The sequence below is a fragment of the Bombina bombina genome, chromosome 2, assembly GCF_027579735.1.
Source record: "Bombina bombina isolate aBomBom1 chromosome 2, aBomBom1.pri, whole genome shotgun sequence".
Classification (NCBI taxonomy): Eukaryota; Metazoa; Chordata; class Amphibia; order Anura; family Bombinatoridae; genus Bombina; species Bombina bombina.
Window position 1 is genome coordinate 640,440,749 of NC_069500.1, and position 17,411 is coordinate 640,458,159.

The 17,411-nt window shown below is 40.4% G+C and overlaps 1 protein-coding gene across 2 annotated transcripts in view; it reads left to right on the top strand.

The window, feature by feature from the left end:
• Window positions 1-17,411, top strand: part of SNAPC3 (small nuclear RNA activating complex polypeptide 3) — a 334,648-nt gene that overhangs the window by 241,096 nt on the left and 76,141 nt on the right. The gene's annotated exons all lie outside the window — the stretch shown is intronic.

Here is a 17,411-nt window from a genome sequence, read left to right on the forward strand (position 1 = left end):
GCGTAATTCTTTTGACGTTTTGCGCCAAAAATGTCGGCGTCACCGGATGTGGCGTCATTCTTGGCGCCAAAAATTTAAGGCGCCAATAATGTGGGCGTCTTTTTTGGCGCTAAAAAATGTGGGCGTCATTCTTGTCTCCACCTTTTTTTCACATTATTTCAGTCTCATTTTTCATTGCTTCTGGTTGCTAGAGGCTTGTTCATTGGCATTTTTTTCCCATTCCTGAAACTGTCATTTAAGGAATTTGATAAATTTTGCTTTATATGTTGTTTTTCTTTTACATATTGCAAGATGTCTCAAATTGACCCTGGATCAGAATCTACTTCTGGAAAGACGCTGCCTGATGCTGGTTCTACCAAAGTTAAGTGCATTTGTTGTAAACTTGTGGTAACTGTTCCTCCGGCTGTAGTTTGTGATGAATGTCATGATAAGCTTGCTAATGCAGATAGTATTTCCATTAGTAATATACCATTACCTGTTGCTGTTCCCTCAACATCTAATACTCAGGATGTTCCTGTTTCTAAATCTATTAGGAAGGCTATGTCTGTTATTCCTCCTTCCAGTAAACGTAAAAGGTCTTTTAAAACTTCTCATTTTTCAGATGAATTTTTAAATGACCGTCATCATTCTGATTTGTCTGTTTCTGATGAGGATTTTTCTGGTTCAGAGGATTCTGTCTCAGATATTGACACTGATAAATCTTCATATTTATTTAAAATGGAATTTATTCGCTCTTTACTTAAAGAAGTTTTAATCGCATTAGAGATGGAGGAATCTAGTCCTCTTGATACTAAATCTACTAAGCGTTTAAATTCGGTTTTTAAACCTCCTATAGTTATTCCAGAAGTTTTTCCTGTCCCTGATGCTATTTCTGAAGTAATTTCTAGGGAATGGAATAATCTGGGTACTTAATTTACTCCTTCTCAAAGGTTTAAGAAATTGTATCCTGTGCCATCTGACAGATTAGAGTTTTGGGACAAAATCCCTAAAGTTGATGGGGCTATCTCTACTCTTGCTAAACGTACTACTATTCCTACGGCAGATAGTACTTCCTTTAAGGATCCTTTAGATAGGAAGATTGAATCCTTTCTAAGGAAAGCTTATTTATGTTCAGGTAATCTTCTTAGGCCTGCTATTTCTTTGGCTGATGTTGCTGCCGCTTCCACTTTTTGGTTGGAGGCTTTAGCACAACAAGTATCAGACCATAATACTCATAGCATTGTTAAACTTCTTCAACATGCTAATAACTTTATTTGTGATGCCATCTTTGATATCATTAGAGTTGATGTCAGGTATATGTCTTTAGCTATTTTAGCTAGAAGATCTTTATGGCTTAAAACTTGGCTTCTAAGTCAACTTTGCTTTCTCTTTCTTTCCAAGGTAATAAATTATTTGGTTCCCAGTTGGATTCTATTATTTCAACTGTTACTGGGCGGAAAGGAACTTTTTTTGCCTCAGGACAAAAAATCTAAAGGTAAATATACGTCTACTAATCGTTTTCGTTCCTTTCGTCAGAATAAGGAACAGAAGCCTGACCCTTCCCCTAAAGGAACGGTTTCTGTGTGGAAACCTTCTCTAATCTGGAATAAATCCAAGCCTTTTAGAAAGTCAAAACCAGCTCCCAAGTCCACATGAAGGTGCGGCCCTCATTCCAGCACAGCTGGTAGGGGGCAGGTTACGATTTTTCAAAGACATTTGGATCAATTCGATTCACAGTCTTTGGATTCAGAACATTGTTTCACAAGGGTACAGAATAGGTTTCAAGGTAAGGCCGCCTGCAAAGAGATTTTTTCTCTCTCGCATTCCAATAAACCCAGTGAAGGCTCAGGCATTTCTGATATGTGTTTTAGATCTAGAGTTGGCTGGAGTAATTGTGCCAGTTCCAGTTCTGGAACAGGGTCTGGGGTTTTACTCAAATCTATTCATTGTACCAAAGAAGGAGAATTCCTTCAGACCAGTTCTGGATCTAAAGATATTGAATCGTTATGTAAGGATACCAACATTCAAAATGGTAACTATAAGGACTATTCTGCTTTTTGTTCAGCAAGGGCATTATATGTCCACAATAGATTTACAGGATGCATATCTTCATATTCCGATTCATCCAGATCACTTTGTTTCTGAGATTCTCTTTTCTAGACAAGCATTACCAGTTTGTGGCCCTTCCGTTTGGCCTAGCAACAGCTCCAAGGATCTTTTCAAAGGTTCTCGGTGCCCTTCTCTCTGTAATCAGAGAACAGGGTATTGCGGTATTTCCTTATTTGGACGATATCTTGGTACTTGCTCAGTCTTCACATTCTGTAGAATCTCATACGAATCAACTTGTGTCGTTTCTTTAAAGACATGGTTGGAGGATCAATTTATCAAAGAGTTTGTTGATTCCTCAGACTCAGGTAACCTTTTTGGGTTTTCAAATAGATTCAGTGTCCATGACCTTGTCTTTAACAGAAAAGAGACGTCTGAAATTGGTTTCAGCCTGTCGAAACCTTCAGTCTCAATCATTCCCTTCGGTAGCTCATGACTGCTGCATCGGACGCGATCCCCTTTGCTCGTTTTCACATGCAACCTCTTCAACTTTGTATGCTGAACCAATGGTGCAGGGATTAAACAAAGATATCACAATTAATATCCTTAAATCCCAATGTACGACACTCTCTGACGTGGTGGATAGATCACCATCGTTTAGTCCAAGGGGCTTCTTTTGTTCGTCCAACCTGGCCTGTGATCTCAACAGATGTGAGTCTGTCAGGTTGGGGAGCTGTATGGGGATCTCTGACAGCGCAGGGGGTTTGGGAATCTCAGGAGGCGAGATTACCAATCAACATTTTGGAACTCCGTGCGATTTTCAGAGCTCTTCAGTTCTGGCCTCTTCTGAAGAGAGAATCGTTTATTTGTTTTCAAACAGACAATGTCACAACCGTGGCATATGTCAATCATCAGGGTGGGACTCACAGTCCTCAGGCTATGAAGAAGTATCTCGGATACTTGTATGGGCGGAATCCAGCTCCTGTCTAATCTCTGCGGTTCACATCCCAGGTGTAGACAATTGGGAAGCGGATTATCTTAGTCGCCAGATGTTACATCCGGGCAAATGGTCTCTTCACCCAGAGGTATTTGTTCAGATTGTTCAAATCTGGGGACTTCCAGAAATAGATCTGATGGCCTCTCATCTAAACAAGAAACTTCCCAGGTATCTTTCCAGATCCAGGGATCCTCAGGCGGAGGCAGTGGACGCGTTGTCGCTTCCTTGGAATTATCATCCTGCCTATATTTTTCCGCCTCTAGTTCTTCTTCCAAAAGTGATTTCCATTCGGATGGCCACTTGCCGACCTTCTATCTCAAGGCCCTTTTTTCCATCAGGATCTCAAATCATTAAATTTGAAGGTATGGAAATTGAATGCTTGATTCTTAGTCATAGAGGTTTCTCTGACTCAGTAATTAATACTATGTTACAGGCTCGTAAATCTGTGTCTAGGAGGATTTATTATCTAGTCTGGAAGACTTACATTTCTTGGTGTTCTTCTCATAAATTCTCCTGGCATTCTTTTAGAATTCCTAGAATTTTACAGTTTCTTCAGGATGGTTTGGATAAAGGTTTGTCTGCAAGTTCCTTGAAAGGACAAATCTCTGCTCTTTCTGTTCTTTTTCACAGAAAGATTGCTAATCTTCCTGATATTCATTGTTTTGTACAGGCTTTGGTTCGTATCAAACCTGTCATTAAGTCAATCTCTCCTCCTTGGAGTCTTAATTTGGTTCTGAGGGCTTTACAAGCTCCTCCGTTTGAACTTATGCATTCTCTGGACATTAAATTACTTTCTTGGAAAGTTCTGTTCCTTTTGGTCATCTCTTCTGCTAGAAGAGTTTCTGAATTATCTGCTCTTTCTTGTGAATCTCCTTTTCTGATTTTTCATCAGGATAAGGCAGTGTTGCGGACTTCATTTAAATTTTTACCTAAGGTTGTGAATTCTAACAACATTAGTAGAGAAATTGTTGTTCCTTCATTGTGTCCTAATCCTAAGAATTCAAAGGAGAGATCTTTACATTCTTTGGATGTAGTAAGAGCTTTGAAATATTATGTTGAAGCTACTAAAGATTTTAGAAAGACTTCTAGTCTATTTGTTATCTTTTCTGGGTCCAGAAAAGGTCAGAAGGCCTCCGCCATTTCTTTGGCGTCTTGGTTAAAGTCTTTGATTCATCATGCTTATGTAGAGTCGGGTAAATCCCCGCCTCAAAGAATTACAGCTCATTCTACTAGGTCAGGTTCTACTTCCTGGGCGTTTAGGAATGAAGCTTCTGTTGATCAGATTTGCAAAGCAGCAACTTGTTTTCTTTGCATACTTTTACTAAATTCTACCATTTTGATGTGTTTTCTTCTTCTGAAGCAGTTTTTGGTAGAAAAGTACTTCAGGCAGCTGTTTCAGTTTGATTCTTCTGCTTATAATTTCAGTTTTTTTCATTATTGAGATTAAAACTTTTGTTTTGGGTTGTGGATTATTATTTTTCAGCGGAATTGGCTGTCTTTATTTTATCCCTCCCTCTCTAGTGACTCTTGCGTGGAAGTTCCACATCTTGGGTATTTATTATCCCATACGTCACTAGCTCATGGACTCTTGCTAATTACATGAAAGAAAACATAATTTATGTAAGAACTTACCTGATAAATGCATTTCTTTCATATTAGCAAGAGTCCATGAGGCCCACCCCTTTTTTGTGGTGGTTATGATTTTTTTTGTATAAAGCACAATTATTCCAATTCCTTATTTTGATGCTTTCGCTCCTTTCTTATCACCCCACTTCTTGGCTATTTGTTAAACTGAATTGTGGGTGTGGTGAGGGGTGTATTTATAGGCATTTTGAGGTTTGGGAAACTTTGCCCCTCCTGGTAGGAATGTATATCCCATACGTCACTAGCTCATGGACTCTTGCTAATATGAAAGAAATGAATTTATCAGGTAAGTTCTTACATAAATTATGTTTTTCTAAGTCGACAGACTTTTCATCCGGGGGAGTGGGAACTCCATCCGGAGGTGTTTGCACAATTGGTTCAACGTTGGGGCAAACCAGGACTGGATCTCATGGCGTCTCGCCAGAACGCCAACCTTCCTTGTTATGGATCCAGGTCCAGGGATCCCAAGGCAACGCTGATAGATGCTCTAGCAGCGCCTTGGTCCTTCATCCTGGCTTATGTGTTTCCACCGTTTCCTCTGCTCCCTCTTCTGATTGCCAAAATCAAGCAGGAGAGAGCATCAGTGATTTTGATAGCAGCTGCGTGCCCACGCAGGACTTGGTATGCAGATCTGGTGGACATGTCATCCCTTCCACCATGGACTCTGCCTCTGAGACAGGACCTTCTACTTCAGGGTCCTTTCAACCATCCAAATCTAATTTCTCTGAGACTGACTGACTGGAGATTGAACGCTTGATTTTATCAAAGCGTGGCTTCTCCGAGTCAGTTATTGATACCTTAATTCAAGCACGAAAGCCTGTCACCAGGAAAATCTATCATAAGATATGGTGTAAATATCTTTATTGGTGTGAATCCAAGGCTTACTCATGGAGTAAAGTCAGGATTCCCAGGATATTATCTTTTCTCCAAGAAGGATTGGAAAAGGGATTATCAGATAGTTCCCTAAAGGGACAGATTTCTGCTCTGTCTATTCTTTTGCACAAGCGTCTGGCGGATGTTCCAGACGTTCAGGCGTTTTGTCAGGCTTTAGTTAGAATCAAGCCTGTATTTAAACCAGTTGCTCCGCCATGGAGTTTAAATTTGGTTCTTAAAGTTCTCCAAGGGGTTCCGTTTGAACCTCTCCATTCCATAGATATCAAGCTTTTATCTTGGAAAGTTCTGTTTTTGGTAGCTATTTCCTCGGCTCGTAGAGTTTCCAAGTTATCTGCCTTACAGTGTGATTCCCCTTATCTGATCTTCCATGCAGATAAGGTAGTTTTGCGTACCAAACCTGTGTTTTTACCTAAGGTGGTATCTAATAAGAATATCAATCAGGAGATTGTTGTTCCGTCATTGTGTCCTAATCCTTCTTCAAAGAAGGAACGTCTATTACACAATCTTGACGTGGTTCGTGCTTTAAAGTTTTATTTACAAGCTACTAAAGATTTTCATCAAACATCTGCTTTGTTTGTTGTCTACTCTGGACAGAGGAGAGGCCAAAAGGCTTCGGCAACTTCTCTTTCGTTTTGGCTAAGAAGTATAATACGCTTAGCTTATGAGACTGCTGGCCAGCAGCCTCCTGAAAGGATTACAGCTCATTCTACTAGAGCTGTGGATTCCACATGGGCTTTTAAAAATGAGGCTTCTGTTGAACAGATTTGCAAGGCGGCGACTTGGTCTTCGCTTCATACTTTTTCAAAGTTTTATAAATTTGATACTTTTGCTTCTTCGGAGGCTATTTTTGGGAGGAAGGTTTTACAGGCAGTGGTACCTTCCGTTTAAGTACCTGCCTTGTCCCTCCCTTCATCCGTGTACTTTAGCTTTCGTATTGGTATCCCACAAGTAATGGATGATCCATGGACTGGATACACCTTACAAGAGAAAACATAATTTATGATTACCTGATAAATTTATTTCTCTTGTGGTGTATCCAGTCCACGGCCCGCCCTGTCATTTTAAGGCAGGTATATTTTATTTTTTAACTACAGTCACCACTGCACCCTATGGTTTCTCCTTTCTTTTGCTTGTCTTCGGTCAAATGACTGGAGGTGGCAGTTAGGGGAGGAGCTATATAGACAGTTCTGCTGTGGGTGATCCTCTTGCAGCTTCCTGTTGGGAAGGAGAATATCCCACAAGTAATGGATGATCCGTGGACTGGATACACCACAAGAGAAATAAATTTATCAGGTAAGCATAAATTATGTTTTTATTTAAAAGGCAGGAATGTATAGCTGAGGAGCCGGCCCATTTTTGGTTGAGAACTTGGGTTATGCTTTCTTAATGGTTTGCTAAATGTAGACACCAATAAGCAAGCACTATCCAGGGTGTTGAACCTGAAATGGGCTGGCTCCTAAGCTTTAAATCCCTGCTTTTTAAATAAAGATAGCAAGAGAACGAAGACAAATTGATAGTAGGAGTAAATTAGAAAGTTGCTTAAAATTGCATTCACTGTCTGAACCATTAAAGAAAAACTTTGGGTTTAGTATCCCTTAAGGTTGGTTTTAAAAATAAAGTGTGTTATGATAAAAATGCAGATTGTCTTATTCTATTACTCTTGTCTGTACTTCTATAAGGCAGATCCACAATGGCGCTAAATTCTTGCAATCACAAGAGAATCCATTAAAAATTGCATACAATAAATACTTGCAAAATATGTAGCTAAAAATAGATACAACGTATGAATGTTTTATCATATTGAAAATTAAACTGACTGGATGCTAGGTGTAGTGTAAATATAAAGTGAAAGATCATTTTGAAAAATGAAAAATATACATGTAGCTACATATAGTGTAATATCTATTACTGCCATCTAGCGAATTAAAGGGACATTAACGTGAAAGTAAATGTAACAATATATCAATAAGCCAATGCTTAAATCTATTATAAACTAATGTAGTCGCTAATTGTTTTATTTTTTTTAGTAATTTTTAACGATTTTCAAAAAATAGATATATTTTTAATTTAACCTTTCGCTATGTTCCTCCGCCCCCTTGCTTTCTTCCGGCTTGTGTATTATAATTCTCACTAGTGGTCCCACCCGCCGTATACGTATAGTTACATGCTCGCACTCGAGAAGAGATTTTATGCGCATGCGCAATACCACGCTCTTCGCTACAATAAATACTATCAATTGTATGGGATTCTGTTTTCATTAGACTGCGCATTCGGCTATCATGAATGCGCTTCTAAAGACAGACATAATTCAGAGATAGCCGCATGTGCATTTACAGCCGGGGGCGTATATTGAACTGTTTGAGACACCACTGGGGGACCAATCAGTTCGATATGGCTGCATTCATCACTGAAAAAAAAGATAGTTATATCGAGATTTGATTTTTTTTCTCTTCAATTTTCAAAGGATCTTTATTTAGATTATATAAATATACACATCATGATATGAATGCACATTATAAACATAAAAAATACTGCAATAAAAAGCTTTGATGCACAAACTGTAAAGAATAATAAACAAGATATACACATATGTATTACAATTGTAGTTCGCAAGATGACATTCTTTAAATCAATGTATTTCTTATATGTACCTAATATTAACATTGCAGACCTCTCAAGAGGGATATTAGGGATATGAGTTAGAATACATGGGGGAATAATATAAAATCTAAGGTGTTGAAGTCTGGATATTATAATTGATCTTCAGGTCATTTCTCAGTCATTAGTCTTCTATGTTAAAGGGACAGTCTACACCAGAATTTTTATTGTTTTAAAAGATAGATAATCCCTTTATTACCCATTCCCCAGTTTTGCATAACCAACACAGTTATAATAATATACTTTTAACCTCTGTGATTATGTTGTATCTAAGCCTCTGACAGACTTGCAGTTTATCCAATCAGTGCCTGCTCCCAGATTACTTCACGTGCACGAGCACGGTGTTATCTATATGAAATATGTGAACTAACACCCTCTAGTGGTGAAAAACTGTTAAAATGCATTCTGAAAAGAGGTGGCCTTCAAGGTCTAAGAAATTAGCATATGAGCCTCCCAGGTTAAGCTTTCAACTAAGAATACCAAGAGAACAAAGCAAAATTGGTGATAAAAGTAAATTGGAAAATTGTTTAAAATTACATGATCTCTCTGAATCATAAAAGTTTATTTTGGCCTAGACTGTCCCTTTAAAATGAGACTTACATCTCACTGGGGAGATGAAGTACAAATGCTTAGACATAGGATTGAGGGATTACTTCTGGTTAAAGTGAAGGTAAAGTTTGGACGTTCTATAAGCATAATTCAATTATTAATATCCTAAGTAATATAATTGCTAACTTTTTTTTTTCTACATAGCATATTGCATTTTTTGAATAAAATTGATTTATATTTTCTTATTCTGCGGCAAGTGACTCCTCCCATTAGCCATTTCCTTATTTCTGACATTCTTACGTATAGAGCGGTCCCACCCACTCAATACGTCTAACGGCCAGATTTTCAATTGGCTTTCGGCAATACGTGACCGGCTAATATATAAAAAAAAAAAAAAATCATGGATTGATTTGACAGCCTGCAAAATAGTAATGAAAAACGGTGATTACGGATTTATTTTTTAAATATAGCAAAGTTGATGAATGAAAGTAACATTCATTTTGGGTGTATGTGATAATGTAACAATGCGATCTAGCTAACTTTACCTTCACTTTAAGTAAAATAAAAACAGAGCATTCTGTCTCTTAGTCTATTTGATACTGTCAATACTCTAAGAAAGTGTATTAACACCCTCTGGTGAATATGTTAACAGTTAAACAATATCTATCATAAAATGGACTTTTAAGTATTCCAGGGGTTTGTGAAATAGAAGTATAAATTGTTGCTTTAGGTATTTGTATTATCTACCTTATCTTCAGTTAGCCCCGGCCTCGGGCCACACAAAGACGGTTGTATGTAAGTTGTACCGCTATATCTAAGTTACATGAAAACATATGATGAAATAAAAGTATACTATTTAAAGAAATGGCGTTCCCATCTGTGTCCTTATAGATCTTCTGAGAGTTGAAATCCTTGTCTATATAGAGTATTATAGGTACTAGCATTAGTGATTAGTAGCATTAAACATGTTATCAACCTTTCACTTTATATTATGAAGCATTATAATCTCAGTGAGATGAACTTATTAGACTTAAAAACAGGGATAAACTCAAAACATCCATTGTGTGTGGCTGTTGCCAGAAATATTTTTGGTCAACCCCCCATGTTCAGCTGGCCTTTATAAATGTTATGGGAGAAAGTTAGTAGAGGATATTTGACGGAACCCGACAAATGGCACAGAGGGTTAAAGTTCTCTTTACCGTTTCGTGGGTCCATGAGAGCTGTGGATCCTGCTGTGCTGAATAGCTCCTCTGGGACCTTAAACTTTTTCTCAAGTGCCTCGTGTGAGATATCCGTTGGGATGTTTTGATTCAGTAGGTATGGCGACTTATCATTTGAGTTTTGATAGGTCATATAGACAAGTACATGCGGGTGACTGGTTTTATGTGTTGGCGGTTTTTTTGCCCCCTCTTCAGAGATAGTTGGTTTGATATCCATGTCGTGTAGGGGCCATATTATCCTGAACTTCTCAGCTGTTATCCGTGTTGCGGCCGTAATGTATTTCTCTGAGGTCCCGGGGGGACTGTAATCATCAAGGGTAAGTCCGCTTGGAAGGCCTCTTTGTATCTCTCATGTTGAGCGGATCCCTGATTCAAAAAGATTTGTCGAGTTTTGATCTGAGGCTCTAAGTTGCGTATTCAGAAAGATGTACCTAGCTCCATCTGTGCATTCACCGGTAAAGGAGGCCCCTGAGCTTTAGGCATATGTTCAGTTATTTTAGTGCCTACTTGAATTTTCTCCGCCCAAGGAGCCGTTGTGAGTGTCTTGATCTCCTTCTCTTCATCTAGCCATTGCATTAAGTAATCATAAAGGGTATTGTCTATGAGCTTTTGCATGAGTTTGATGAATTTGTCTGAGAACTCCTCATGATGCAGCTGCGTTTGCTCCTCCACCATATTGTCCATGTTCCGTTATAAACGTCTTGCAGGCAAGGTTCTGCTTATCCCCGCTGCTGTTAATGCGTTATAATAGTGCTGCCTTCTATTCAGTCAAAGCTATGTTATGGTGAAGAATCAGTAAGTCGAAATTATCCAACAGCACCGATAACCCGTTTCTTCCTGGGGAGGGGTGAATGCCTAGCAGTAAACCGCCCTAGGCCTTTAAGTTCCGAGCTGAGTCCCCAGAGTCATGTAAACAGCTAGAAAGTCAAGTATGGGACCACAACTGTCACAATTGTGGTGTCTTTATGGTATATGTTCTTGATCTTGCTATTGAGTCACAATAATCAGTGGATTATTGCAAATTCGGCCGGAGCCTACAGAAAATGCGTCCTTTCCAGAACGCTGTACGGACACGCCCCGAAAGTTACCTTTTCTTCTGTTAAGTGTGATCAGTCCACGGGTCATCATTACTTCTGGGATATTACTCCTCCCCAACAGGAAGTGCAAGAGGATTCACCCAGCAGAGCTGCATATAGCTCCTCCCCTCTACGTCACTCCCAGTCATTCTCTTGCACCCAACGACTAGATAGGATGTGTGAGAGGACTATGGTGATTATACTTAGTTTTATATCTTCAATCAAAAGTTTGTTATTTTAAAATAGCACCGGAGTGTGTTATTACCTCTCTGGCAGAGTTTGAAGAAGAATCTACCAGAGTTTTTGCTATGATTTTAGCCGGAGTAGTTAAGATCATATTGCTGTTTCTCGGCCATCTGAGGAGAGGTAAACTTCAGATCAGGGGACAGCGGGCAGATGAATCTGCATAGAGGTATGTAGCAGCTTTTATTTTCTGACAATGGAATTGATGAGAAAATCCTGCCATACCGATATAATGTCAGGTATGTATACTTTTCACTTCAGTATTCTGGGGAATGGTACTTCACTAGAATTACACTGTAAGAATTACATAAAGCTGTTTAATAACTAGAAATTATGTTTAACGTTTTTGCTGGAATGTAAAATCGTTTTCATTTGCTGAGGTACTGAGTGAATAAATGTTTGGGCACTATTTTTCCACTTGGCAGTTGCTTAATCTTTTTTCTGACAGTTTCTGTTCTCTCTCACTGCTGTGTGTGAGGGGGAGGGGCCGTTTTTTGGCGCTTTGGCTACGCATCAAATATTTCAGTCAGCAGCTCATTGTATTTCCTGCATGATCCGGTTCATCTCTACAGAGCTCAGGGGTCTTCAAAACTTATTTTGAGGGAGGTAATTTCTCTCAGCAGAGCTGTGAGAATTATAGTTGACTGAGATAAAAAACGTTTATTCTGTAATTTGTTTCCTGCTTTCAGAATTTGTTATCTTTGCTAATGGGATTAAACCTTTGCTAAAGTTGTGTTGTTTACACTATAACTGTTTTCAATGTATTAATTTTTAACTGTCATAGATCTTCTGTGCTTCTTAAAGGCACAGTACGTTTTTAATATTATTCTAATTGAATTGTATTCCAAGTTGCAAGTTTATTTGCTAGTGTGTTAAACATGTCTGATTCAGAGGATGATACCTGTGTCATTTGTTGCAATGCCAAAGTGGAGCCCAATAGAAATTTATGTACTAACTGTATTGATGCTACTTTAAATAAAAGTCAATCTGTACAAATTGAACAAATTTCACCAAACAACGAGGGGAGAGTTATGCCGACTAACTCGCCTCACGTGTCAGTACCTGCATCTCCCGATCGGGAGGTGCGTGATATTGTAGCGCCGAGTACATCTGGGCGGCCATTACAAATCACATTACAGGATATGGCTACTGTTATGACTGAAGTTTTGGCTAAATTACCAGAACTAAGAGGTAAGCGTGATCACTCTGGGGTGAGAACAGAGTGCGCTGATAATATTAGGGCCATGTCAGACACTGCGTCACAGGTGGCAGAACATGAGGACGGAGAATTTCATTCTGTGGGTGACGGTTCTGATCCAAACAGACTGGATTCAGATATTTCAAATTTTAAATTTAAACTGGAAAACCTCCGTGTATTACTAGGGGAGGTGTTAGCGGCTCTGAATGATTGTAACACAGTTGCAATACCAGAGAAAATGTGTAGGTTGGATAAATATTTTGCGGTACCGGCGAGTACTGAGGTTTTTCCTATACCTAAGAGACTTACTGAAATTGTTACTAAGGAGTGGGATAGACCCGGTGTGCCGTTCTCACCCCCTCCGATATTTAGAAAAATGTTTCCAATAGACGCCACCACACGGGACTTATGGCAAACGGTCCCTAAGGTGGAGGGAGCAGTTTCTACTTTAGCTAAGCGTACCACTATCCTGGTGGAGGATAGCTGTGCTTTTTCAGATCCAATGGATAAAAAATTAGAGGGTTACCTTAAGAAAATGTTTGTTCAACAAGGTTTTATATTGCAACCCCTTGCATGCATTGCGCCGATCACGGCTGCAGCGGCATTCTGGATTGAGTCTCTGGAAGAGAACATTAGTTCAGCTACTCTGGACGACATTACGGACAGGCTTAGAGTCCTTAAACTAGCTAATTCATTCATTTCGGAGGCCGTAGTACATCTTACTAAACTTACGGCGAAGAATTCAGGATTCGCCATTCAGGCACGCAGGGCGCTGTGGCTAAAATCCTGGTCAGCTGATGTTACTTCTAAGTCTAAATTGCTTAATATACCTTTCAAAGGGCAGACCTTATTCGGGCCCGGGTTGAAAGAGATTATCGCTGACATTACAGGAGGTAAAGGCCATGCCCTGCCTCAGGACAAAGCCAAAGCTAAGGCTAGACAGTCTAATTTTCGTTCCTTTCGTAATTTCAAAGCTGGAGCAGCATCAACTTCCTCTGCACCAAGACAGGAAGGAGCTGTTGCTCGCTACAGACAAGGCTGGAAACCTAACCAGTCCTGGAACAAGGGCAAGCAGACCAGGAAACCTGCTGCTGCCCCTAAAACAGCATGAATTGAGGGCCCCCGATCCGGGATCGGATCTAGTGGGGGGCAGACTTTCTCTCTTCGCCCAGGCTTGGGCAAGAGATGTCCAGGATCCCTGGGCGCTAGAGATAATATCTCAGGGATACCTTCTAGACTTCAAATACTCTCCTCCAAGAGAGAGATTTCATCTGTCAAGGTTGTCAACAATCCAGACAAAGAAAGAGGCGTTTCTACGCTGCGTAAAAGAGCTCTTGTTAATGGGAGTAATCCATCCTGTTCCACGATCGGAACAGGGACAGGGGTTTTACTCAAATCTGTTTGTGGTTCCCAAAAAAGAGGGAACTTTCAGACCAATCCTGGACTTAAAGATCCTAAACAAATTCCTAAGAGTTCCATCGTTCAAGATGGAGACTATTCGGACAATTTTACCTATGATCCAAGAGGGTCAGTACATGACCACTGTAGATTTAAAAGATGCCTACCTTCACATACCGATTCACAAAGATCATTACCGGTACCTAAGGTTTGCCTTCCTAGACAGGCATTACCAGTTTGTGGCTCTTCCATTCGGATTGGCTACAGCTCCAAGAATCTTCACAAAGGTTCTGGGTGCTCTTCTGGCGGTACTAAGACCGCGGGGAATCTCGGTAGCTCCATACCTAGACGACATTCTGATTCAAGCTTCAGGCTTTCAAACTGCCAAGTCTCATACAGAGTTAGTACTGGCATTTCTAAGGTCACATGGATGGAAGGTGAACGAAAAGAAAAGTTCACTCGTTCCACTCACAAGAGTTCCCTTCCTGGGGACTCTTATAGATTCTGTAGAAATGAAGATTTACCTGACAGAGGACAGGCTAACAAGACTTCAAAGTGCTTGCCGCACCCTTCATTCCATTCAACACCCGTCAGTGGCTCAATGCATGGAGGTAATCGGCTTAATGGTAGCGGCAATGGACATAGTACCCTTTGCACGCTTACACCTCAGACCACTGCAACTGTGCATGCTAAGTCAGTGGAATGGGGATTACTCAGACTTATCCCCTTCTCTGAATCTGGATCAAGAGACCAGAAATTCTCTTCTATGGTGGCTTTCTCGGCCACATCTGTCCAGGGGGATGCCATTCAGCAGACCAGACTGGACAATTGTAACAACAGACGCCAGCCTTCTAGGTTGGGGTGCCGTCTGGAATTCTCTGAAGGCTCAGGGACAATGGAGTCAGGAGGAGAGTTTCCTGCCAATAAACATTCTGGAATTGAGAGCAGTTCTCAATGCCCTCCTGGCTTGGCCCCAGTTGACAACTCGGGGGTTCATCAGGTTTCAGTCGGACAACATCACGACTGTAGCTTACATCAACCATCAGGGAGGGACAAGAAGCTCCCTAGCTATGATGGAAGTATCGAAGATAATTCGCTGGGCAGAGTCTCACTCTTGCCACCTGTCAGCAATCCACATCCCGGGAGTGGAGAACTGGGAGGCGGATTTCTTAAGTCGTCAGACTTTTCATCCGGGGGAGTGGGAACTTCATCCGGAGGTCTTTGCCCAAATACTTCGACGTTGGGGCAAACCAGAGATAGATCTCATGGCGTCTCGACAGAACGCCAAGCTTCCTCGTTACGGGTCCAGATCCAGGGATCCAGGAGCAGTCCTGATAGATGCCCTGACAGCACCTTGGGACTTCAGGATGGCTTACGTGTTTCCACGCTTCCCGATGCTTCCTCGGTTGATTGCCAGAATCAAACAGGAGAGAGCATCAGTGATTCTAATAGCTCCTGCGTGGCCACGCAGGACTTGGTATGCAGACCTGGTGGACATGTCATCCTGTCCACCTTGGTCTCTACCTCTGAAACAGGACCTTCTGATACAGGGTCCCTTCAAACATCAAAATCTAACTTCTCTGAAGCTGACTGCTTGGAAATTGAACGCTTGATTTTATCAAGACGTGGGTTTTCCGAGTCAGTTATTGATACCTTAATACAGGCTAGGAAGCCTGTTACCAGAAAGATTTACCATAAGATATGGCGTAAATACCTATATTGGTGTGAATCCAAAGGTTACTCTTGGAGTAAGGTTAGGATTCCTAGGATATTGTCTTTTCTACAAGAAGGTTTAGAAAAGGGTTTATCTGCTAGTTCATTAAAGGGACAGATCTCAGCTCTGTCCATTCTGTTACACAAACGTCTGTCAGAAGTTCCTGACGTCCAGGCTTTTTGTCAGGCTTTGGTCAGGATTAAGCCTGTGTTTAAAACTGTTGCTCCACCATGGAGTTTAAACCTTGTTCTTAATGTTTTACAGGGCGTTCCGTTTGAACCCCTTCATTCCATTGATATAAAGTTGTTATCTTGGAAAGTTCTATTTTTAATGGCTATTTCCTCGGCTCGAAGAGTCTCTGAATTATCAGCCTTACATTGTGATTCTCCTTATTTGATTTTTCATTCGGATAAGGTAGTTCTGCGTACTAAACCTGGGTTCTTACCTAAGGTAGTTACTAACAGGAATATCAATCAAGAGATTGTTGTTCCTTCCTTGTGCCCAAATCCTTCTTCGAAGAAGGAACGTCTACTGCACAACCTGGATGTAGTCCGTGCTCTAAAATTTTACTTACAGGCAACTAAGGAATTTCGACAAACGTCTTCTCTGTTTGTCGTTTACTCTGGGCAGAGGAGAGGTCAAAAAGCTTCTGCTACCTCTCTTTCTTTTTGGCTTCGTAGCATAATTCGTTTAGCTTATGAGACTGCTGGACAGCAGCCTCCTGAAAGAATTACAGCTCATTCTACTAGAGCTGTGGCTTCCACTTGGGCCTTCAAGAATGAGGCCTCTGTTGAGCAGATTTGCAAGGCTGCAACTTGGTCTTCGCTTCATACTTTTTCCAAATTTTACAAATTTGACACTTTTGCTTCATCGGAGGCTATTTTTGGGAGAAAGGTTCTTCAGGCAGTGGTTCCTTCTGTATAAAGAGCCTGCCTATCCCTCCCGTCATCCGTGTACTTTTGCTTTGGTATTGGTATCCCAGAAGTAATGATGACCCGTGGACTGATCACACTTAACAGAAGAAAACATAATTTATGCTTACCTGATAAATTCCTTTCTTCTGTAGTGTGATCAGTCCACGGCCCGCCCTGTTTTTAAGGCAGGTAAATATTTTTTAATTTATACTCCAGTCACCACTTCACCCTTGGCTTTTCCTTTCTCGTTGGTCCTTGGTCGAATGACTGGGAGTGACGTAGAGGGGAGGAGCTATATGCAGCTCTGCTGGGTGAATCCTCTTGCACTTCCTGTTGGGGAGGAGTAATATCCCAGAAGTAATGATGACCCGTGGACTGATCACACTACAGAAGAAAGGAATTTATCAGGTAAGCATAAATTATGTTTTTTTGGGATGTATTTGTAAATTATTATTAGCGATTAGACAAAGTTTACTTACACTTTAAAGCCAAAAATTTTCTTTCTTGATTCAGATAGAGCAAACCATTTAAAACAACATCTCAATTTACTTCTATTACCAATTTTGCTTCATTTTTTGGTATCCTTTATTGAAGGAGCAGCAATGCATCACTGGGAGTTAGCTGAACACATTGGTAAGCTGATAACAAGAGGCATATACGTGCAGTAACCGATCAGCTGCTACCTCTCGGCTTCTGAGCCTACCTAGGTATGCTTTTCAAGAAAGGATACCTCTGCAATGAAGCAAATTAGATAACAGAAGTAAATTGAAAAGTTGTTTAAAATGGTATGCTCTATCTGAATTATGAAGGGAAAAAAATTGGGTTTCATGTCCCTTTAAGGAGTAAAAAAAGCACAAAGAAATGTAAAAGGATGAACCAAT